The 25,397-nt window shown below is 33.5% G+C and overlaps 1 pseudogene across 1 annotated transcript in view; it reads left to right on the top strand.

Annotated features, from left to right (window-relative positions):
- Positions 1-2,722: 2,722 nt before the first annotated feature.
- The window catches only part of LOC143246290 (dual 3',5'-cyclic-AMP and -GMP phosphodiesterase 11-like), a 119,410-nt pseudogene continuing 96,735 nt past the window's right edge, over positions 2,723-25,397 (top strand). The window contains exon 1 of the transcript XR_013025903.1: positions 2,723-2,836. The product of XR_013025903.1 is annotated as a dual 3',5'-cyclic-AMP and -GMP phosphodiesterase 11-like (transcript). The remainder of the gene's footprint in view (positions 2,837-25,397) is intronic.

Below are 25,397 nucleotides of genomic sequence, written 5' to 3'. Positions count from 1 at the left end.
GATGGGTATTAACACCTGTATTGATAAGGAGAGAACAGGGTAATATTTTAATTATAAAATTATTTCGTGATTGTATTTTTAGTGTAAAACACAAAAGATGTGCTCTGGTGCAAGTCGATCGTGCCGTACTGTGAATCTACGGGTGGCCCATTGTTTGCATTTTGTTGCCAGACTATAAAGAAAAAAATGCGCTCCGCACTTAGGGATAGTGGGTACATTATAAGGGTAATAGTCAAATCTCACTACTTGCTTGTAAAGAGTAGTTCAAGTGTTGGCGGTGTGTGTCTTTGGCTAGTTGCCTTCCCTCTAGTCTATTCGTTCAAAATTATAGGGATGAATAGCGCAGATAATCCTTGGATAGCTTCGCGCAAGTATCTGAAAACTAAACAGACGAAAGTGCTTTGTAGATATAAAATCAAAATATATTTTTCTATTAATACCCTTAACATGTCTTTCTCTTGATTTATTGAAGTGCACTAAACTGTGAAATTAATATGCTCATTTGGGTTTTGACATTAATTTGTCTGCCATCTACGTGAGATGCAGCTTACGTATTAGCCGATAATCCGACTTTCAAGCCTACACTGACACTGTTACAGTAATCGTTCTCTTTGTGTGTTGGAGGGAAAGATGAGATATGAGCAGCCTACATTCAATATAATTAAAAAATGACAAAAAACAAGTATAAACAGATATAAATTACGCTTCAAGAAATCAACTATTGAGCTTCAAGGTTGTTATTTTCTTTGTTGTTTTGGGTGTTCTTTTTCTCTCAAGGAATTAATGTTTAGATGCTTCCTGTTTAAATTTTAAATGCAATCACTTCTTTTTAATAATTTATACTACTAAAGTACCAGTACGTGCCTGCTGTTGTGAAGTAGATTGGTGAGGAATAATCATAATATTGAAGCAACTTGATAGGATTGTAATGCAATGTTAAAAATAAAGGAAGGAAACTAAAACACATATAATGTTTAATCTCTCTAAGGAGATTCCCCTGGAATGACCAGCTAGTAAAATCCTTTAAATATCACCCGACGTGGAAAACTTAATGAAACATAATCCGCACTTGGGTTTTACATAGGCTCAACTACCATATAATAGTATCACTGACTTACTGTAACTCATAATTCCGGGGGTTACAAGAAATTACATTATGCACTCTGTGCTATTCTTTGTTTTATTTTTGACGTAAAAAGAGTCACACTTATTTTGTATATATAGTTCGAAATTTCTCTTGAAAGCTTAAACTGAATAAAATATTTAAATAGAGTATCTGAACTTACGCGTACATGTGTGTTACACATGTTGTCAACGGAAGTTCACATGTTTTACCTTTCACAAAGTAATAATATATATTATGTAATCCTATAAAATGTGTCAGTTTAAACTTGCAAATGCAGGTAATAGCTTCGTGAACTCAGACGTTTTTAAAGACAAAATCGCTAACTTTATCTGTCCCCCAGTGGCACAGCGGAATTTCTATGAACTCACACTGCCAGAAACCGGGTTTTTGTGAACGTGGTGAGCAGAGTAAGATAGCCCTTTGTGTACTTATTATCATAAACAAATAAACTACCTAACTAAATTTACCTTTGGAATTAATATGCTAAAATCTTGTTGCTCGAAGGGGTGTTTTTGTTCATGTACTAAAGACTATTTCAGTTAAGTCTTCAACCAAAACAAAACAAGCAAAAATCAAAACACCCTAACTATGTGAATAAGCTGAGTAACTGAGCTTGGTTTTATATTTGTTTATATGGTTTTAATATCGTCGTTTCTTTTAAACGAGTTGAGTTGTTCTGAAAATGATATTCAACTAAGAACATTCGGTAAAACAAACAAACTTTGAGAATGTTTATTAAATGAAAAATTGGCAAAATGTTTCAGCCAGGAAGATATCTGAACTTTATTAGCTTTATAGTATTTTATGGTTATTTTTAGGGCTAAATAAACCTGTGAAGACTCATAAACAAAACAAAAACATTCATTGTACAAAAACAAATCATTATAACGAATAGATATTTGGACATTAGACGTGTTTGAGTAACAAATAAAGCGTTTGTAGCAAAATGCTGAGGCTAATAAGAAATGATGAATATAACCACAATTAATGAACTTTGAGTTCTAAGCACAAACTTTAATTATTATTAATTAGTTTTATTTATGCTTAAACTAACTTAGTCACGCAGCAGTAACATGAATTTTTGTTTTTGTTGATATTTGATTTTTACAGTAGAAAAACATTATATATATAAGGTGTGTGTGTTGATAAAGGATTTCATTTATTACAGACATTACACATGGTACCTACCGGGCTTTAGTGGCTAAATCTTCAAACACAACGTGTGTTTTGTTTCCTTGTTATATATTCTTGGAAACTTATATTACTCCTCAAATTGTACTTGTCTATTTACGAAGATTCCTACATCACAGTATTAACAGGTGAAGAATATTCTATTACTGTATATCATACTCTACTTAGATAGGTTTGTCCAATAACAAGACTACATATGTAATACACAGGTAACTTAAATAAGTCGCCAAAATAATGACGTAATTTCAACAGCGCATCTACAGTTTGAGGTCAGATCGTTGCACTTGTGAGAGAAATGTAAACTTTTCCCGAACCAATTTAACCGGTTGCGACTCATGCGTCCTCTATGTTGCTAAAACACAACTAAAGCTCTGTACTTTAATAAATCGTTCAGACAGCCATAGACCCCACTCAATATTGATAGTGATGGTGTGCAGAATATCGTGGGGTTTTCTTCAAGTTTTACCTACAGCAGAGAACGTATCAGCAGTAAACTAGCAACGCAGTTCGCCATGTCACGTGAGTCACTAACATTTTATGCAAAATGCTTATAAATTAAAGCATTGATAAACTACCGACTATATTCCAAAAGTTAAGCTTTAACTTTTTAATAAAGTTTAAGCCAAATCAAGCTTTGTCGCTCTCATATTACCAAGGTGCATTAATCAAGTTAAAAAAAACATATATTTCTATGGGTAAGGGCAGATTCGTTTAAACTTTCAACATTAGGCACGTAATTTAACGATTGTACAAAATATACGAATATTATTATTATTCCCTGTTAAGATTTTATACTATAGGTTATAGTTAGCAAATCGTCATTTGTAGCGTGGATGAACCTGCAATATGTTCACTGTTTATTCATTACTTTCTCGTGCTTTAGGTTCTGTGAATTGGGGCTGAGTTGTGTGACCGTGTTGTATTTAGGATATGATGGCTTCTAGGTAATAAGCGAGTACTCGGTTGGATAGCTGATAGAGAAGATATTTGTTGTTGTTTGAAGCAGAAAGCTAGCTAAGAACATAGATGAGACAATGTCTACATTTCAGAAGTTAGATTTTAATTAAGGATTAAGCCAATATAATATTTGCCGCTATCGTATCATTTGTATGTGTGTATTTATAAATTTACAAAGATTCAAATGAGATTTGATTTTATTTTGTTTTAAATGTTCATATTCTAAAATTAATTTTTGTAACTTTGTGATATTATTAGCAATATACTCTTATTAACAGAATAGATATCAGACAGAGAAAAAAAATCACATTCTAAGCTATATTTATTATCAATAGGTGTGTTTATTTGGTTGGAATCAAGTCCAAAGTTATACAGTTTTTAGCAGTATAAGCCCCTAGACATACAGCTTTGCAACTAGGGGGCTTTATCAATAGGAACTTTTCGATAATAAATTATATAGTTAACAACTATTAAAACATGATGAACGCCATCGGAGATATTAAAGAAATAAATAAAAATAAAACATTAGCGACTGTGTTAAAGATAAGTAATATTAACTCACCACTAATATTTTGTCTGAAAATTCTACTTATTTAAAGGCTTATAAAAACAGCTGTTAGTTGGTGAGGTAAAGAAAATATCAGGGCTATGTGTACCCACATGTACTGAATATAATCATCAAAGGTCAACAACCTAATGCACACTGTTTAATAATGAGTTATTCTTGTTCGAAAGGGCTGGAGTCGAGCTAACTGTTAACGTGCCCAGATTTTGAATCCGAAGGTTGATGATTTGTGTTTTATTTTCATATAAAAAACACACATACAAACGCTTTCCACGTTTTAGGGTCGTAGTTACGCTATAGTATATAAAAGTGGCTGTTGGATAAATCCAGCTCTTCGGCTTTACAAGAGTAGACTAAGAGTTGAGGTAGGTGCTGTTGATTAGTTGTCTTCCCTCTAGTATGTCAGTTATAATGCTTGTGTAGCTCTACGCTGAAACTCTAACAAACATGTTAAAGAACTATATACCTTGGATAATATGTTAAGACGTCTGGGCTCTCACCTTGTCATGTAAAATGAAACGTAAGGGAACTTAAACTGTTGTCTAACATTGCTAATTTGAATGCTTAAAGCGAAAATCTTAATAGAACTAATAATTTGAGCTTTAAGTTAATGCTTAAGAAGTGTCAAATAATTGAACAAGGTTAATGAATGGAGACTATATTTTTTTATCATCAGCCTGAAAAAAATATGTTATTGTTTCAACCTAAGGACACTACGTACACTTATATAAAAGTTTTATATTTGAAGCAGAAACGATGGAGTTTCCCAATACTATTTGTTTGTTGTTGTTGTTGTTTTTCGCGGGGACCGGATACCCACATTAGTGACTAGAACACAACAAATAAAGTAATGTCTGTTCCAGTTATTTAGGGTCACAGAAAATAGAGTTCAGTCAAGTGATACGGGTAGTTAATTACTCCAGAAAAAAAGTACCTTCTACAACTATGGGAGTTTTTATTATTTCTTTCAACGTTTTGGACTTAACCCTTTATGCAGGGCTGCGCAATACGTTTACTATGAGCCTTCGTCGAGAGACAAATGGCCGTGTTTGTGTTTGCAGTTAAGTACAAAGCTGCACCATGGGCTATCTGTGATCTGCCCACTACGGATATCGAAACCCGGTTTCTAGCGTTGTAAGCCCGCAGACATACTACTGTGCCACTGTAGAGCGTGTTTCTGCTGATTGATTGTTTGCTTATTTGTTTCTGAATTTTTCGTAAGGCCACACAATGGCTATCTGCGATAGCCGTTCGTAATTTAGCAGTGCAAAACTAGAAGGAAGGCAGTTAGTTATTAACATCCACCGCCAACGAATGGTGAGATTGAACGTCACTTTATAATGCCCCCACAGCTGAAAGGGCGATGCTGTTTGGTTGGACGGGAATTCGAATCCATGATCATCAAATTGCTAGTCGAGCGCCCTAGCCATCTGGCCTTGCCGGGCCGTTTTTGTCGATAAAACTAATCATTACTGTCACAGCAATGTTGAAAAAGTGTTTGGTTCCAAATTGTGAACAGCACTGTGTAACAAAATTTTCACTTTTTCTTGTTCCTGGGCAGAAAGTGTTATTTCCCAACTGCTTATGCCTAAAGTAAATGGAAAAGACCTATTTTACTCTTCAAATTTTGCTTTTGTGACCTGTGAGTGTATAACGAAAACATGATGGGAGACTATATTTGGGGGTTGTTACGTGAAAGTGATTTACATTACAGTCGCAAATTTCGAAAAAGTATTCATTTCTAAACATTTTTGTTCATTTTTGTATAACTTTAGTATAAATACATGTAAATCTTGATTCATATGTTGTTTTATTCAGTACTTATGTAAATGAAAATGTACAAATTTGCCCGTTTCTACATAGAAAATAGGTTAATTTCTAAATGTTATTATCCAGGTCCCAAAAGCAAAGTTTGAAGGGAATAATGGCCATTTTCTGTACTTTTACAACATGAACAATGAAGAAATAACTCATACTATCCAGGAACACAATCTGTGTTACATAGTGTAGTCTCTGTGTGTGAGTGTGTGTTAAGAAATACTCATACTATCCAGGAACACAATCTGTGTTACATAGTGTAGTCTCTGTGTGTGAGTGTGTGTTAAGAAATACTCATACTATCCAGGAACACAATCTGTGTTACACAGTGTAGTCTCTGTGTGTGAGTGTGTGTTAAGAAATAACTCATACTATCCAGGAACACAATCTGTGTTACACAGTGTAGTCTCTGTGTGTGTGCGATGTTCAATTTAACAGCACATGAGAAGATTAAAAAAATAATATAAACTAGAATAAATAAACTGGTCGTTAAATTGCAGGTAAGAATATCAAATGTAAATATGGACAAGGGTTAGAAAACATTAAATCAAACCTAAGTTCATATAGAGGAAGAAAAAATTATTATATATTTCTACCTGTCTCAAAATGTGCTTGTGAACTATTGGAGAGGGCGCCAGCACTCTCTGTATGGGGACAGCAAGGACACCCGTTTTAAAACAATACAAAAGATTTTCTTCTCTTCAGGTCATAAGAAGGTGCATATGAAAAGTTGTCTAGCTAAGTCGCTCTATCTCCGGTATATATGCCGCTTTTCACCTATATAGAGTGTCCCAGCTATATAGAGTGTTTCAGCTATACAGAGTGTCCCAGCTATATAGAGTGTCTCAGCTATATAGAGTGTCCCAGCTATATAGAGTGTCCCAGAGTCGAAAACTGACGAATAGTCAAAACCAACATTTTTTAATTTTGTTCATAATTATCTTTCTTTAACGGGGCTAATGCTTGCACAGTTCTAGCAGTAACTACAATTTTATTATCATTCGATAGAAAAAAACAAATAGTTTTCACGATCTTTGATTACCAGTTTTTCTATTTGATGAAACAATCTATCAAAGAAGTTTTCTATTATTCTATGCAAAGTAAAAGAGAATCATAGTTATTGTGTAAATGACGTTATTCTCTCATGAAGTTAGTTTTCGTAGAGAAATATGATGTTTCCTTAAAAAGTTTCAGAACACGGTGAAACAGGATTTGCTATCCAATGAGAGATGAACATTTGATGACTGCAACATGTAGATGACTCAATGTTTTGTACATTATGGAATCGGTGTATTTAGAGAGCCAATCGCTATAATGTATACGAAACGAAGGAGTGAAAGAACAAAAACAATACATATTCAGGTCATCATAAGCTTTATATATAGAATAACCATAAAAGCAGTATTTTAAAGTTAATTAAAGGAAAGGTGTGATGATGAAAGCTGAGATTCTATTAAAACACCAAGTGTTCTATAGACAAAGTGGTGAAAGTAGTAACGAAGGAATTTTATTCTCTATGTAAAGTCCAGAGGACTATATGCTATGTGATCATTAGCCAAATCAAGTGTTATGTTTGGTCCCTTTTCCAAATTCAGTTGCCTACATAACTTATTTAGCAATAAACGTTTTCATAATGCTTTTGTTAATAAAAAAGACGAGGACGTGAAAGGAAAACAAAGTCTTAAATATCTGATAACTATTAAGAGACTATGAGTGAAAGATAATTTAAACAAACTAACATATGTTATTCTTGTGCTTGATAACAAACACTTTTCAGAACAGCTGATAAACTAAATTATATCTTGCTGAAACAAAACAAAGAGTTTGTATAAAAATTAATTAATGCATAGTAATTATATACAAGTTTTATGTTTTTGAAAATTGTGATTTGAAACAAAAGTAATGATATCCTACGAAAACACTTGACATGTAAACTATAGCCAAGTTAAACTAACGAGACCAAAAATGAAAGTGAGTGCTTAACACTCAGTCATATGTTGCATTTCGCCATCTATGCTTGGAGTGTCCATGTAGGGATGAGGCTTTTAAAAACAACAACAACAAAAATAAAATCATAGTTATCAATCTTTTTTTTTATTTTTAGCCTCCAGTGGAACAGTAGAAAGTTTGAAGACTCATAACTCTGAAAAATTAGGTTTCGACATCCGTGGTTCAGTTGTTTAAAATTTACACATGAATACTGTTATTCAGCTGTTTTACCATTGTATCTTTCAATTTCATCTGTGTTTTTCGTTGATAAAAACCAGATTTGTTCTTTGGTATTTGTATTTATTTCTAAAAGTTTTATCTCTTTCTTATCATTCTATTCGATATGCGCTGTACTGTTTGACAATATACGTTCGTTTTGCTGTTTCCTAAAGTTCTCAGTGCAAATCCCGAGTTTAAACAAAAACATAACATCTGTCTTGACAACTTGAAAGAATATAGTTCATGCTTATGATTATTATTGCAAATGTATTTATCTTTATTGATATTTAGACGGTCCTTATAGTGCTTTTCAATGTATCGATCGTACGTCTAAAACCACAGCAGGCTGATAACGTTATCTCACTTTTATGTTACCATGGGAGTTGTGTACTATTTTAAGATGAAAGTTTTTGTAGGAAATATTGTTGATTGATACTTAAAGCTGTTATACAAGCATAATAGAAAGTCTTCGAAGCGTTACACTGTTTATATTAATTCCCTGGCTTTATGACATAGTACCTTTAACATAATGATCAAGATCGGGAGAATTCTTGTTTTTCGCTTTTTTATAAGCCGTTTTCGAGTCATGTTCGAAAGTGTTTTATTGTTTGTTATCGGATATTTGCTTAAAGCTGCTTACTGAAGGTGCTAATGTCCTATCCCCAATTTTGAGCCGATAAATTAGAAGGATAGTAACTAGTCATCAGCACCCACCAATAACTCTTGTAATACATTTGAATGATCAAATAGTTGGATTTAACTGCTATGATTCCAGAGATAACGGGACGAGAAGGATGGATTCTCTTATACAAAGTCTAGATAATACACAGTAGGTCATGCTCTGCCCTGTCTACATAATACACACAGTAGGTCATGCTCTGCCCACATGTATTTTAAACATTTTTTTTAGAATCAAATGTTTCACTCGTAAATCATTCAAGATATGTTTGACGTAGTATTGTTTTTCAGGAACATTCTATTTTGTAGCGTTGCAATTTTATCAGACCGAAATAATTTACTAAATCTTATTTTATACATATAACTGTCTAAACTATCTCGTTTAAGGAATAAAATATACAGTGATTTAACTAAACATTTTACCTGCTCGTGTCGATCTATAGTTACAGACATCACACAAATTAGAAAAAAGGCGTTACTGTGGTTACATACATATATATATATATAACTTAGTCCTATCTTTAGTGTAATTCTTATAAATTAGTAAAAAGTAAATATTCTGAATTGTAAAGGACTAAGCAACAGTTAGTGGTTGTGTTTGACTGACGTGGTCAAAAGTGGGCAAAACATCAAGATTTAGGGTTAACAATGTAATAACCAAATCTTTGACCAAATCTGAGAGTATTGCTGTATCAATAACAGATGTTTTAGTGATATTATCATTGTACTTCTACACGTATCTAACTCTTAACTTCTTATACAAAAACCAGTTTAATATATAATAAATTTGCAGAAATAATCAGTGAAGAGTGGTGAAATTACTATTATTTCGTTTTTGAGAAGGTAAAACATTTAGTAGATACAGGATAATAGGCTGTACGACACATTACTTTGTATAGATTAAGCTGAGTTAAGGAATTCGACTGGTTTCAATGCTAAGGCCTGTTAAGTTGTTAATAAACTACTAAAACCATTTTTTTTGTTTCAACCAACACACTATAAGTTATCATGATAACTAGCAAAACTGTGGAAAAGATTGTTGCACTAACTATTCAATGAGAACTTCAATTTTTTAAAATTAAATTCGAATTTACACATTAAAATTGGTTTAGGTTAAATAAATATGAAGCAGTATCAATTAAAATAATGTCATTTCACACATCAGAGCTCCCTAGTGGCAAAGCAGTGTGTTTGTAGGCTTATAACGTTAAAGACCACGCTTCAATAACTGTAACGAGCAGGGTGCAGATAGCCCATTGTGTAACTTCGTCCTTACTAACAAACACTTTTCAGAACAGTTGATAATTTATTTCTTCGTTTTGAATTTTCGCGCAAAGCTACACGAGAGCTATCTGCGCTAGCTTTCCCTAATTTAGCACTGTAAAACTTGAGGGAAGGCAGCTAGTCATCACCATCTATCACCAACTCTTGGAATACTCTTTTACCAACTAATAGTAGGAATGACCGTAACATTATAACACCTCCACGGCTGAAAGAGCAAGCATGCTTTGTGTGACAGAGATTCGAACCCGCGACCCTCAGATTACGAGTCAGCGGCCTAACCATCTGGCCATACCGGGGATGAACAGCTGACAAAATAAATTATATCTTGCAAAAAAAACAAGAAAAAGTTTTGTGTAAGAACAAATTAATGTATTGTAATTACATTCAAGTTTTATGTTTTTCAAAATTGTAATTTGAAACAGTAGTGATAGTTTACCAAAACATTTGACATGTAAAACACAGATAACTTAACTTAATGAGACCAATTGTATAAATGTCTTCTATAAAGTATCTAAGTTACATTAAATGTCGAGATCTGTAAACAATCTAGAACAGTTTATGTAAGTATGTAATGTAGAAATTCCCGAGTTTAACGAAACGTAATTGGAACAATTTGGTCCTCTCCTTTTTTTGTACAAACTCCTGTTTCAATGAAAAAAGGAGGGACAACTTTTCTTCAGATAGGTGATCTGAATGATGTAATCTTACATTAGTCTCTTCTACCGTTAAAATAATTATGACACATTACTTTATGTGATTGCCACTCTCAGTTTGGTGGATGTCCAACACATATATATTATATTGAATTGATATTTTGAAAACGTTGATATTCTATTTTCATGGTCCACAAAAAACGTTTAAATTGTCGAGACACTTCATAGCTCCTTGTATTGAGAAACCATAGAATTGCTATTGGGCTCCAGCAACTCTTGCAAAGATTCTCACCAAAAATATCTGATATTGTACCGCAAAAGGCGATGAAACGTCGTGAAATTTGGGCTATTGTTTCCCGTGTATAATATCACGATATTTCGAAACTAATCTTTAAAATTATATCAGAACGAATATTACTGTCATCAATAATCGTATACCGATCTGTTTGTCCACGAACCTGGTATTGTTAGTTTGTGTAACTGTGAGTAAAGTATCGGAGAGCTTTGAGATGAAAGCAAATATTTTACTTTAGATATACCAAAAACAAATATTACGACCCTTAATGTTGCAAGATTCTGCTTGAGACCTAGATTAAGCACAACCTAGACTTATCTTTATTATAATTTTATAAATGAGTACAGAGTAAATAATTCTGAATTGTAAAGGACTGAGTAACTGTCAGTGGGGCCCGTCATGGCCAGATGGTTAGAGCACTCGGCTTGCAATCTGAGGGTCGTGGGTTCGAATCACCCTCACACCAAACATGCTTGCTCTTTCAGCTGTGGGAGCATTATAATGTGATGGTCAATCCCACTATTCGTTGGTAAAAGAGCAGTCCAAGAATTGACGGTGGGTGGTGATGACTAGTTGCCTTCCCTCTAATCTTACAGTGCTAAATTAAGGACGACTAGTGCAGATAGCCCTCGTGTAGCTTTGCGCGAAATTAAAAAAACAAACAATCTGTCAGTGGTTGTTTTGACTAATGTGATTAAATATGGGTAAAACATCAAGATTTAGGGTTAACAAAGAATATGAAATCTAATTAAAAATAATTAACTTAGAAGATCAGAATTCCTACTAATATGTAAGTTCACCACTAACACCAAAACTTCTTTACACTTGTGGTCATATTACGTGCTGCTACTTTTTGGCACTTTGTATTTTGTGTAAGAGAACAAACCTGTTGATTTTACTACATGCCAGAAGCACTTCATTCAGTCGAGTTATTACCAATTCTAACAATTTGATACCAACATTCGCGCTCGCCTTTACATACTTTAGTTAATTAGTTTGTTGTTGTTTTTACTTTTGTGCACAGCTACACGAGGGCTATCTGTGCTAGCCGTCCCTAATTTATCAGTGTAAAACTAGAGGGAAGACAGCTAGTTATCACCACCCACCGCTAACTCTTGGGTTACTCTTTTACCAACGAATAGTGGGATTGAACGTCACATTATAATGTCCCCGCGACTAAGAGGGCGACTGTGACGGGATTCGAAACAGCGACCCTCATATTACGAGTCGAGCGTCCTAACCACCTAGCCATGCCGGGCACGTACTTTAATAGTGATGACCTCATTCAAAACATTTTCCAGTGTTCATATTGCTTCCGATTCAATAACTTAATAAAACATCTTCTGGTACTAGTGTATGGTTAGCTGCGACATAAGTATCGTCATAGGGACCTGCACAATTTCCATCCTTCTTATCAGTTTGTTTGTTTTTGAATTTCGCACAAAGCTACTCGAGGGCTATCTGTGCTAGCCGTACCTAATTTAGTAGTGTAAAACTAGAGAGAAGGCAGCTAGTCATCACCACCCACCGTCAACTCTTGTGCTACTCTTTTACCAAGGAATAGGGGGATTGACCGTAACATTATAACGCCCCCACGGCTGAAAGGGCGAGCATGTTTGGCGCGACCGGGATGCGAACCCGCGACCCTCAGATTACGAGTCGCACGCCTTAACACGCTTGGCCATGCCGGGCCCCTTCTTGTCAGATCATCAGGTCTGTTTTCGCTAATAATATAAGCTAATGCTATTGGCCTCAAATGTATTATTGAAAAAATCTATAGCCATTTGTTGATAAATATTTTCTGTATTTAGGGTTTTTAATCGTAGAAAGAGTGCTTACAGGATAATATAGGTTAGCTAATGACTTTCTATATCCATATGTCTAAGTCCGCTTTTGGGTTTTACAATGCGTACATTTAGATCAATCTTTCTTATGAGCTACCTACAGTCATCTCTTGCCGTTCATGGGAGATAGGTTCTAGAATTTGTCGCGAATGCTAAAACCGTGAATACCATTAATAATAGACGTAAAGGAAGCAGGAGGAGGATTTGAAGTGATTACACGGGAGGATCTGCACAGAAACACGTGACTGAAAATACGTGCGTGGCGCGAGAGCGTGGGATACGTAGCGCAGCACAATGCAAGCCAAACTTCGCACTAGTTTCAGGGGTGGACTGTAGCTGTACCACAAATACTTGAAATCACGAATGATAAAACCGCAAATGACAAAACTAAAAAAAAGAAAAACACAGAACACAAACGTCATAACACAACAAAATGAAACTACAAATCAAATCACAGCAGTAGCTAAAAACGTCTTCTACGAATGTTTAAGACAATACTGAAACCCACAAGAAAAACCCCAAAAAGACAGCATCACGTTCATTATATTCGAGTAGCAATTGAATATATTACACTTCTAGGTCCACACATACCAAAACACAAACATCACAGAACACAATCACACAGCTAGAATAAACAAAATAAGCTGGAATATAACCCAATACATAATCAGACAGAATAAACGAACAAGGATATTGTACATAAAATAAAAGAACATTCAAGCCAAAGAAATAGTTCAACAAACAACAGTTCAGGACTGAGGAAGAGGTCTGGACAGTATTTGACCCTCCCTAATTTCCAAGACCTAAATTCCCCAACCGATCGACCTAGTGACAAGGGATAACTGTATCATTAATTATCTGTAACATTTAACTAACCATGTTACAGATTTGGGCATGGCTAAATGACAAAAACAAATCTAAACAGTTATTGATTTTTGATTATTTTTATTAGTACTATATCAATGATTACACTTTGTGTGTAGAATGTTACTGGATTGCAATTAGAGTAAGACTAAGGGCATGGGAAATATGTGCCACTGAGAGCACAGTTATTTGAAAAACAGATAGACACGGGATTGGAGAAGTGTGTGAGATTTTTAACTGATCGATGACAGGGAGGGTGGGCACGTTATTTATGAACGTTTGAGACACAGTAAAATAAAACACACATGATTGTAACATTAGAAATTTTCATGTCTTTGCTAGCTTCCCACAGTGGCATAATAACATGTCTACGGACTTACAACGCTAAAAACTGGGTTTCGATATCAGTGGTGGGGAGAGCACAGATGGCCGTTTGTGTAGGTTTGTGCTTAATAACAGACATAGAAACTTATCCGTATAACGTGTTTTAATGGTTAGTTTAACGAAGTTACTAAATTTCCTAAATAGTAAGACTTTAGCTCGTTTTCCAGACAGTTGTACCATTTTATGCTGGCTAGGAGGAACTGACTGGAAGAGGTATTTATTGTAGTGTAATATTATTCAATATGACATTATCAAAAGTTACAAGTAGTTAAAATGAAGCTATATAGGCAATAGAATCGAGAGAACTAGCTTCATTTCCATATATCAGTGTAATATCGTATCAATATAACTTTAGCAGAAGTTCTCAGTGTATTTCTAATTTGTTGTAAATAATGCTTGAGCTTCAATAAAACGTTTAATCACCATAGTAACAGCAACTAACAGTGAAGTTATGTTCGTTTTCTACAATATCAGACAAGCTTGTGTTTTTTTTTATTAGTACAAAGTCAAAAGTACACAAGTAATTATTCGAATTTTATGGTTATTAGTTTTCATGCTTAGCTCAGATCCCTCGCTGGATTTCAAACTCTAAAATAAGATTTTCGATTCCCCTTTGTGGACACAGCAGATGTGGCTTTGCTGTAAGAACAACACACACACACGCTTAACTTAGAAATTAATATACTTTATTTTATACTAAACAATAACTTGTAGTATTAAGGAGTTTGCTATTTAGATAAAAACACACAAACAGAAGGAGATTAGTGAACGAAGAATGATTAGATACGATTGTTTTAATTTATAACTGAATGTTTGGTAAACTCTTATTTATAGCTGTGGTTCGTGCTCAAAAAAAAGTTATTCATCTTTTCTACCAGTTGTTGGTTTTTTAAGCGCAAACTTGTACAATGGGATACATATATATATAGTAAGAACTGAATCATGAATTTTAACATAATAAGTTGAAACTTATCGCTGAGCCACTCATGTCAACTTATGCTCTGATTGCTTAGGGAGCAACATGTGCATAGAATACTAGTTTATTATTCTTTTTAATGGTTAGTTTTGATGATGTGATTTGATGCTGTATATATAGATAGTTGTCTTGTCAACAGGTCTGTTAGTAAACATGAGAGATTTGTCTAGAATGAGTAACATAATATCTCAGCAACTGGAGAAATGCTACAAATAAAGGCAGTCAATAAGTAGTTATGGTAAAAAATAACACAAACCGATGTTTATTGGCACGAGTTACTATCTTTCGATACTAGCCTTGATGACAGTTAGTAACTGCGTTACCGAAACTAGCCGGATGTAACTAATAATAAATATTTTAATTTTCATTGTGCCAATAAATATTGGTTTTATGTTTTTACTCGTAATACAGTAGCACAAAGTACCTGAGTTGTAGCAAGTAGAACGCCGTACCAGCTGAGTATCTGGGAATAAAGCTTTTTTTTTTTTTGTACCAAGTTTAGTTTGCATGGGCATTTAAATATTTTAAGTATCATACAATTAATGAGTTATTAAATACGATAGGTAGCGTTGTAGTGAAATAATAATTTCAAAATCATTGTTATATGGTTTTAAATTTCTAACTCTGGTTCAGAAGACTAGTCAAGCTATATATAGTGTAAAAAAAAGAATACTAGGTCCGGCGTGGCCAGGTGGTTAAGGCGCTCGACTCGCAATCTGAAAGTCGCGGATTCGAATCTTCGTTATAAAAAACATGCTTGTCCTTTCAGTGGTGGAGGAGTTATAATGTGACGATCAACCCCACTGTTTGTTAGTAAAATAGTAGCCCAAGAATTGGCGATGCATGGTGATGACTAGCTTTCTTTCCTCTTGTCTTAAACTACTAAATTAAGGATAGGTTGCGCAGATAGCCCTCGTGTAGTATCCAAAAACTAACTGAAAATATTTTATGAGGTTAGGTTTTAAGTTGAAAAACGTTTTGGTGTGTTTTTTTTTGTGTGTAGAAGCAAAGTTATGTATTTTGAAGAGATTTTAACGTCACGTATGTGACTGATTCTAAATAAGAAATATTACTGAGAAACGTACTTTAAGATTTTTTTCAAACTTAAAGTCCATTTCTCAGCGAATGTGTATAGAGGATAGTGTGCATATATGTGTGTGGAGAAGGGTATATGTGCAAGTATATATGGAGGAGGGTATATGGATGTGTGTGTGTATGAAGAACGGTATATATGTGTGTACTTGATAAATCAGTTATCATAATCTTCAGCTAACCACAAAGAAAAACAGAAAAGAAATTTCATAATTTACAAATATAAAACTTCAAATAAAATAAGGATTCACGTCCATAGCAATATATGGAATATTTGGAATACGAGGAAGGGTGTATAAATATCTTGATATCACGCAAAAATATAAAAATACACAAACATGGACGCTTCCCTTCCTCAGGTGTATATATATGCAGTGAAATCCGTGGCAGTAAGTTATTTTTATATATTATCAATATATGTGTATCCTCGTATTTAAATAGAAAGTGACAGTACGTGTATAGATTAATTTTTTGTTAGTTTCTCTCAATTATTAACAGTAATAATGCCCATGTTAAACAATATATTTGTTGACCTGTTAGAAAATTTTTGTTTGATTTGTATTTTGCTCTAACACAAAGTTATACGCCAGTTATCAGTTCTATGTGGAATCAATAACTACAACACCACATTGAAAATCTTTGTAAGTGCTGAACCTCAAAAAATTCTCTCTTAATATCACAGAAAGAGGAAGAATCGCTTGGGTGTGTTATAGAAAGTTTAAGGATATTCACGCATATGTTTCATGTTTCATGCAGTCGTTTGTAAGAAGGAATAATCAGGTGCGTTTCGTAACATACGCCATTAGCTGTCTGTATTCATCTCGGTTTGGACGGAAAAGTATGACTTAAACGTTGTGTCAAATTCATGTTCATCTGTTTGTTGTTAAGCACAACGCTACACAATGGGCTATCTGTGTTATTCCCACCACCAGGTTTGTAGTGTTATAAGCTTTCAGTCTTACCACTTAGCACTGAGGAGAGGAACAACATTCATGTTAAAGAATGAGCAAAGTGTGGATTAATCCCTTTATGTGATCTTATAATCGTTTAGAAATATTTTCAGTGTGTATAACCAGTTACCATTAAAATAGGGCTCGGCATGGCCAGGTGGATAGAACGTTCGACTTGTAATCTGAGGGTCTCGTATTCGAATCCCCGTCCAACCAAACATTCTCGCCCTTTCAGCCGTGGGGATGTCATAAAGTTACGGCCAATCCAATTATTCGTTAATGAAATAGTAGCTCAAGAGTTGGCAGTTGGTGGTCTTTCACTTTGAATTAGAGATGGCTAGCGCGAAATTCAAAATAAACCAAACCATTAAAATAACGTGATAACATATAAACTGATTTTTCTACTGTTAATAAAAATAAAGTTCAGTTGTTACTCTTTCGTTACAGCTGATTTACGTTCACGTGTATCAGTATTTTTTCAGACAATATTCATGTTAGATTACTGTATTAATCGGTATTTGTGCAGCCAGAATCCCCCACAGGAATGGGCATTTGTTCATCTTACATTTCACAAAAAAATTACGTAATATTAACACCGTGGTTAAATTAAATATTTTTACTGTTTTAATAAAAACTAATAAAATTTAAAACACAAATAATATACATTATTTTCGTCTGTTATCTTACATTGTAAAAGCTTATTTTCTACTTACTCTATACGTTTTCCCCCTGCAATAAATATCTCTGAGAGTGCCCATGTGTGAAGCTGAAAATAGTATTTGATTATGTTATAAATTAACACTTATATTTGTCATGGAAGATTATTAAAATCGGGTTGTATGATATAGACGCCTACAGTTTGTCTGTAGTTCGGTAAGATAAATCAAAATATGACTATCTTTCGTTTTTTATCATAGGTAAATTTGAAAGTGTCATCTGTGACGCAAAGGCCTATTATATTCCGTGATTGGCTGTATCCACTGTTGTAGACTTCAGCTTCACCAGTACTGCTTGAGCCTGCAAACTAAATAAATATAGTCAGGCCTCTTACGATGGTGATGGGTATATAAAAGTTATGGTTTGTTTGTTTTGGAATTTCGCACAAAGCTACTCGAGGGCTATCTGTGCTAGCCGTCCCTAATTTAGCAGTGTAAGACTAGAGGGAACTTTTACCAACGAATAGTGGGATTGACCGTAACATTATAACGCCCTTACGGCTGGGAGGGCGAGCATGTTTGGCGCGACTCGGGCGCGAACCCGCGACTCTCAGATTACGAAGCGCACGCCTTAACGCGCTAGGCCATATCGGGCCCACAAGAGTTATGGGGCTGTTGAGTTCTTTTTAATTCACCATATTATAGCCTAAATTAATTTAGGTGTGTGAATAATATTATGACATTGCGTTTAACTTATTATTCGACATTATGCAGTCCATTACAAAGAGTATGACTGGCCAACCAACGAGTATATCAGACATCTGCGTCATAAATGGTACTTTTAATTTTACTTTTTGGAAAAAAAGAAAAGCAGTCTGTAACTTGCATACAGAATCATTGAACAGTTGATCCACTGTGTAATATCGAATACTAACTTAGGGGCAACGTAATAATATTGTTTACATACTATGTTAATTTAGATAACCATATAGTGATTTGAAGAAATCTCAAAAGCCGCATAAATCAAAACACAAAGAATCCAACGTTTGGCTCTTTACAGTAGTAAAAATCAAAACAAAAAAGCTTCCATTGAAAACCAAATTTATTACTATTTGAGCTTCTCTTTTGCTCAACTATTATTTGTGCAAAGACATAGCCAAATGAAAAAAGGAAACTATATGGATTTAATGAATCGCATTAAAAATATAAAATACAGCAGAATGTAATGGCAAGAAAGTTGAGCAATAATGGGTATATTTCATTTTCATGAATACTTTTTTGGAATGAAAAAGACAAACACTGTCTGGTTATATTTAACAATTTTATTCTAGAATATTCTAGATGGTACATACAAATAAAATGGCTTTTTCGACATCTTGAGCACAGTTTGGAAAGTAATTTTGTACTGCTTGAAAGATGATTCATTAATCTAACTAAGTAAAAGAAATGTCTGTCTTGGATGAGCAAAAATATCATTTCAATTTTTCTGAAAAATATTACTTACCGATATTAATTTATTAGGCGAAAAGATATATTTAAAACAAGGGATTTTTCCTTTAAAATTTCAAGTATTTTTTTGACTATAGGACTAAGCAAGTTGTGTAATGAGAGACAATAAGAGTGTCCTAAATATAAGAAGCAGAACATAGTGTGAAGTCTATATTTTAAATTGGGAGAGTGTAATAAATTTAAGCAAGAAGGAGCGGTTGAAAATAATTTACCTGAGCTGTTATAGGTCGTTTAGTAGGTTACTGACCTATTAGGCTTTGGGGTTGTAAGCCCCATTCTTCATTAAGTGGGTGTTGTTGTCATTAAGGTGGATTGGCAAGATTTTTGAGATATTCTAATTGGCTATTAAAGTTTAGAATCCGGTTACTGGTGATTAATGTGCCAAGATCCGGATTTTAACTGAAGTAGATTTATTAAAAGTCGCTTCAAGGTTTTGAGGAATTATCTAACAGTAAGGGGATAACATAAAATGAATTCTAAGACATGTATCAGTAAACGGTTTAGCGTACAAATTTTACTATACCTAACGCTCTGACAAGGAAGTGTAAATGGAGCATATGTATCCCAATTCAGACTTGATGGGTCAGTTAGTTAGAACTTGGTAGATCAACGGCTTAAGCCTTAGCTGGTGGATGAAAATTGCATTATTTATTTCCCTTTAAATCATTGCTCTGTTTAAAACATATTAATGTTTGCAAACAATTACAGCTTCTTGATCTAAATAACTGACTGCATCATCTCTATTTCTGCCAAATAAATGTGAAAAAAATAATCTATGTTTGCTCATAGAAACATACTGATTATTTCACGTGGAGAAAAGTATTAAACTAAGTAGGATAATACACGAAGATATACAAACTCATAAATAAACAAGTGGAAGTGGGAATTTTGTTTTCTTATAGAAAAGCCACATCAGGCTATCTACTGTGTACGTTGAGGAGAATCGAACCCTTAATTTTAGCGTTGCAAATCTGTAGACTTACTGCTGTCCCAGGACAAAAATATGGGAAAAGCTCTTTTATTTCTAGGAAATGAGTGGTTTCGTTTTATGTATTGACTAAACGTTTAATGCATTTTCTGATCCGTTAAGCTCCTTTAATATAATAGCCGTATTATTGTGTATACAAGAAATAATTAATAATTATGGTACCTATTTTTAAAATGAATAAATACCAAATGAAGAATTTATAATTTCTTGCCAAATAAAAAAATAAAAAGAAATGCTTCTAACTTTCTTTATTTCAGTTTGATAAGAGTTGATAAGTTACTATGGACTTCAGTTGGTTCAGTATTTTCTACGCTGTTTACAAGATGATGCCCTTTCACGTTCACATGCACTTAGCTTTAAAATACTTTTGAACTAAAAGAGTAAACTAAGACCCGAAATAAAGCCAAATTGTAATGCTCGTTCTAACTTCCGAAATGAAATAAGATAAAATAATAACAACAACAAATAATAGACAAATGTCCTTGTATTTGTTAAAAATTTAAGCACGTATCAGGTTTTATTTTGGGCTTATGGATTAATAGAAATCATGAAACTTTTAATATTTATATGTTTAATACTATTTCGCAGGACATTTTTTTCAGTACTTTAAAAACAAGTGTAAACAATGTTCGTGTAAATATAGAGGTTTATAATACCTGCTATGTCATTAAATACGGTAGCACTTATAAGTAGAGATCGAATAAAACAAAGTGGCAGACATTAAAACTGCCCGTTTAAAACAATCTTTAAAATGTGAATCTTGACAATGACTATTTCACAATTTGGTTGATCAAAACTAAAGCTTACTGTACTTATAGAGCCGCTAAATCGCAATATACGTGTTTCTGTAGTGAATCTAAAATTTCACTATTTTATCGGATTTTTGTCTAAGTAAGTACATTAGTAAGTGACTTTTCCAGAGAAGCGTGCCGAAAAATGATAAATTTCATTTCTTTAGTAATATAGAAAGTTTAACGCTACAAAAAGTATTGACACGTGATAGTCAGAATTTAAACACCGAGCTACTCAAAATTAAAAAAAAAATCCTTCTTTGGCTCAAAGTGATATAATTACAGTGATTTCCAAAATGGGATTTTTTTCTTTAATTTTAAGAAGTTTCCTACTGAGACGGCAATGTGTTTACGGATTTACAACTCTAAAAATCAGCGGTTCGATTCCCCTGGGTGGACACAACAAATAACCCAGTATGACTTTGCTATAAAGAAAAAAGACAGAAACACACATTAATTTTCAGAAAATCAGTTTTTCTAGTTCTGACTTTCTTGTTTCAGTATTTTTGTAGCATTAAAACTTTCTATATTACTATAGTTAGTTAGGTTACATATACATCAATCCCTATTTCTCTTCATAACATTTTAATTGTTTTATTATACTTGTATGTTTAATACTCTTCTCATACTCATTTTAAATTCTTTAGAACTGATTTAACTACAGAAGCTGTAATAATCTAACAGCTGTATAGTAACAATTACATTAGTTTATTACACATTTCTAGCCATATTTAAGTCACATCCTTATAGTTATATAAGTTAATAATTATATATAAATAATAATAAACAGTTTCGTTTTTCATCAGTGGTAAATGTATCGCTGTAAGACATAGACAGTTTTGTCGTATTGGTTTGGTTTGTTTGGAATTTCGCGCAAAGCTACACGAGGGCTATCTGCGCTAGCCGTCCCTAATTTAGCGTGTAAAATTTGAGGGAAAGCGGTTAGTCATCACCACCAACCGCCAGCTCTTGGGCAAATTTTTTACTAACGAATAGTGGAAGTGATCATAACATTAAGCACCATGTAAATCGTGCTTTTTTGTTTGCATCTGAAAACAGTTTTTGGAATAACTTATCGACATATTGTATTGGTTGAACTAACTCTAATCGTTATCGAAACATTTGTTCAGTTATGACAAACTTGCCTTCTGCAATTCACCGCTTTTTTCCAATGACATACATACTTGTTCTTGAGTAACAGCGTTAACAGAATCCTATAAAAGGTGTGTTTGAATAGCTTGTTAACTAAATTTAAGGTGATGTTCTTGCTAGACGAACACCCATAATAATGTTATTGTTCTTGCTTGTTGTCACTTCTGAAACATTATCCTCTTTTCATATGTAATGAATTTGTATGTTCTATAGGTTTTTAACTGAAAATGTTATGATATAAAAATCAATTAATTAATTAAAAAACGAATGTTTTGCTAAATTTATTTAACTAAAGTTCATAAACTAGTTCGGGCTAGAACGACTTGCAATGGGCACCTATAATTCTGCTTTTAATCCACTTGTGCATATAAAGATTTAAGATATTAAAACGATTATTCAATAAATTTTACAGCAAATAAGAACTATGGAAAGAGGTTAAAATGAGTGTTTTACAAAATTTTATAATTATACAGCTAGTTAAAACATTGTAAATATAGATTTTAATTAGGTTAGCAAAAATAATAAATCAACGTCTTTTTTGTTTGAAGTTCAGCACAAAGCAACACAATGGGCGATCTGTGCTCTGCCCACCACAGATATCGAAACTCGATTTCTAGCAGTATGAGCCACAGACATACCGTTGTAACACTGGTGAACATTCAATGTTTTAAATTGTAAATAATACACATTATCTTAGTAAATTTAATTAATTTAAAGACCAGGGCGTGCAAAACCGAAACTAAATAAAAGTACATCAGTAAGCATCGCGAATATACTAACCATGCACACATTGTTCTGAAAGTTGCTCTTTTCACGCAAAGTAGCAACAATTATTTTGTTACCTTAAGACCTTAAAACACTTTTAATATAAATGAAAGGTCAAATAACTAGCAAAAAAAGAGAAAAGATTATTGTCTTTTTCTAGTTAAAAAAGTTCCCAGAAAAGTTAACGAAGGGTACACGTCGTATGCTTCCTGTATCTCTTTGTTACGTTAGGTTTTTCCATTTTCTTGTATTTAGTTGACGATGAAAAAAAGAAAGTCTGACTAGACCCTGTTATATGAATAATTAGATAAACAGTCATCACATGCCTGTTACAACACTTGAGAAGAAATTCGAGGGTTTTTAAAGGTTAGAAAAAAAAGTTTAGCAAGAAGCTTGATAAATGTTAGTGAGGTCAATGAAGTCTGCCAAATACGTGGTTACGAACTTTTAATGTTTTTAAATGGGGGAAAAGTCGACTTAAAGATTGGAGTGTGTTCCAAAATAGTGAACGCCTAACAATCCAACAGGAAATAACGAGTCTACTTTGTTTTGTTTTTTTTGTAACTTCATCAACTGTGAACAGTAATTCGCTCAACTTATAGGTTTTCCATCAACGATAAACTCTTATCCAGTTATGGGTAACACTGAACAGAATCTAATTGGCTGTTAAAATGGATCTAGTTAGGATGTTAGTTTCAGAATTTACTTAGTTGACTAACTCGTTCAGGTTTACACAGTACTTTTAAAATCAGTCAGCTAATCATGTTCACAAATAAAGAGACAGTTAAATTATTAGTGTAGGTTCACTTTTAGCTTTGCCATTTATCAAATACCACTACACGTTTTTCAATTTTCAGAGAGCTAAAACCTCGATTTTTCTTTTATATTAATGAAAATAAGATTTTAATGTGCTCTATCTTTAACTGCTATATTAATATAGTGAAGGAATAAGAAAATGTTCATCTAGTATATTCTGTTTGGTTATTTGTTTCAAATCCGATAGTAATATTGGTTTCGGATGATCTCACTTAGTTATAGATAAATAACCGTTTTAAAACGTCAGCCAAAAGTTAAAATTACTTCTATATATGTCTTCAACATATACAGCGCAAGTAAATTATTGTTTAGATATGTTTACTCGAATACATATGTTTTTATGTTTTCTTTTACTTTTAAAACTGGAGTGACGATGACCAATAAAACTGTTAATCACTATTCTCAGTAAGTACAAATATTTACACACAAAATATTAAACTGTCCACAACGTTTGGAATGAAAACAGCTTTGTCCTTCAGGTCATAAAAGAAGGTCTTTAATGTTATAATATCGTACAATGACGTCACAGATTACTGGCATTAAAGAAATATTTGTTTGTTTGTTTTGAATTTCGCGCAGAGCTACAGAGGGCTATCTGCGCTAGCCGTCCCTAATTTAGCAGTGTAAGTAAAGAAAGAAGATAAGCAGCGCAACCACACGCTTAACAACAGAATTGCGAATATTAAGTTAAAATTTATATAAGTTAGAAATTTGAGAGAGCCCGTCGTCATGATTGAGTCTGTTTTCGGTGTTGCAATATGTCATAATACAAAGAGATTTAGTGTACTTTATTTGCGACCCCTATCAATAATCGTACATACTTCCTCGTTTAAAGCATGAGCAGGGAGGAAGGAATATGCCCCTAGAGCCGAGTTCAATATGTTATTATAGTTATGGTTCCTTTTATGTTCCGAAAGTAAAACTTCCGGTCGGCGTATGAATGATCGGCACTCTTGTAAAAGTTAAATTCAAATAAACAAATAAATTACAATGTTTATCTTTATACAATTAAAAAACGCTTTAAGTGTTTACTGATAAAGTTGTGTTTTATTTATTTATTTTATTCCAGTCGGCGGTATGATTGATCGACAAATGCCGCTGAGCAGTCTAAAACATGGAGTATGGTATACAACGCCGGCCTGTAACAGATAGTAAGAGTATATTTGGAGTAGTGTAACGCGTATCACCATATTCCTAATGATTTGAAAGCAGTTTTTGGAATGAGGGGTTTCAACGCTCTTTTGGTTCTCTCTAAAATTCCTCTGATGTAAGAAGTAACCAGTTTTCAGAGGTTTACCCTCAAATTTAAATTTTATCATCTTTTTTTATTTTTAGCAGGGCTGTCAGGAATGTTTTTTTTCTTTTTTCTCCTGAATATGAACAATATGGAAGAATAGCATTCATAAATAAACATCTATGAATATATTTTTCTTTGTAGTATTTATTCGCCACAAAGTAAACCATAACTACTTAATATCGTATGTACTGCTTCAAAATTGTGGGTTTTGTGTGATGCGAGTTGAAATTTCAAAATCTCTACTTGTATATTGAGGTTTGTAATAAATTTCATTAGACAGTAATCCGCTATTAGTAATCGGGACCCCATGTGGCACAGCGGCACGTCTGTGGATCTTACAATGCTAGAAACCAGGTTTTGATATCCGTGGCGGGCAGAGAACGGATATCTCATTGTGTACGTTTATGCTCAAGTTAAAAAACACAAATATCTATAATCGGCACATCAACACAGGATAGTTATTTTTGTTTTAACGGTAAACTGGGTGTTTACATTTCGAGCATTTAAGTGAGCGAAAAATGTTAAAAACAACGACTAT

This window comes from Tachypleus tridentatus, chromosome 3 (assembly GCF_004210375.1).
Source record: "Tachypleus tridentatus isolate NWPU-2018 chromosome 3, ASM421037v1, whole genome shotgun sequence".
Classification (NCBI taxonomy): domain Eukaryota; kingdom Metazoa; phylum Arthropoda; class Merostomata; order Xiphosura; family Limulidae; genus Tachypleus; species Tachypleus tridentatus.
Note: the sequence above shows the minus strand (reverse complement) of the source record. Positions and strands in the feature narration are given on the sequence as shown.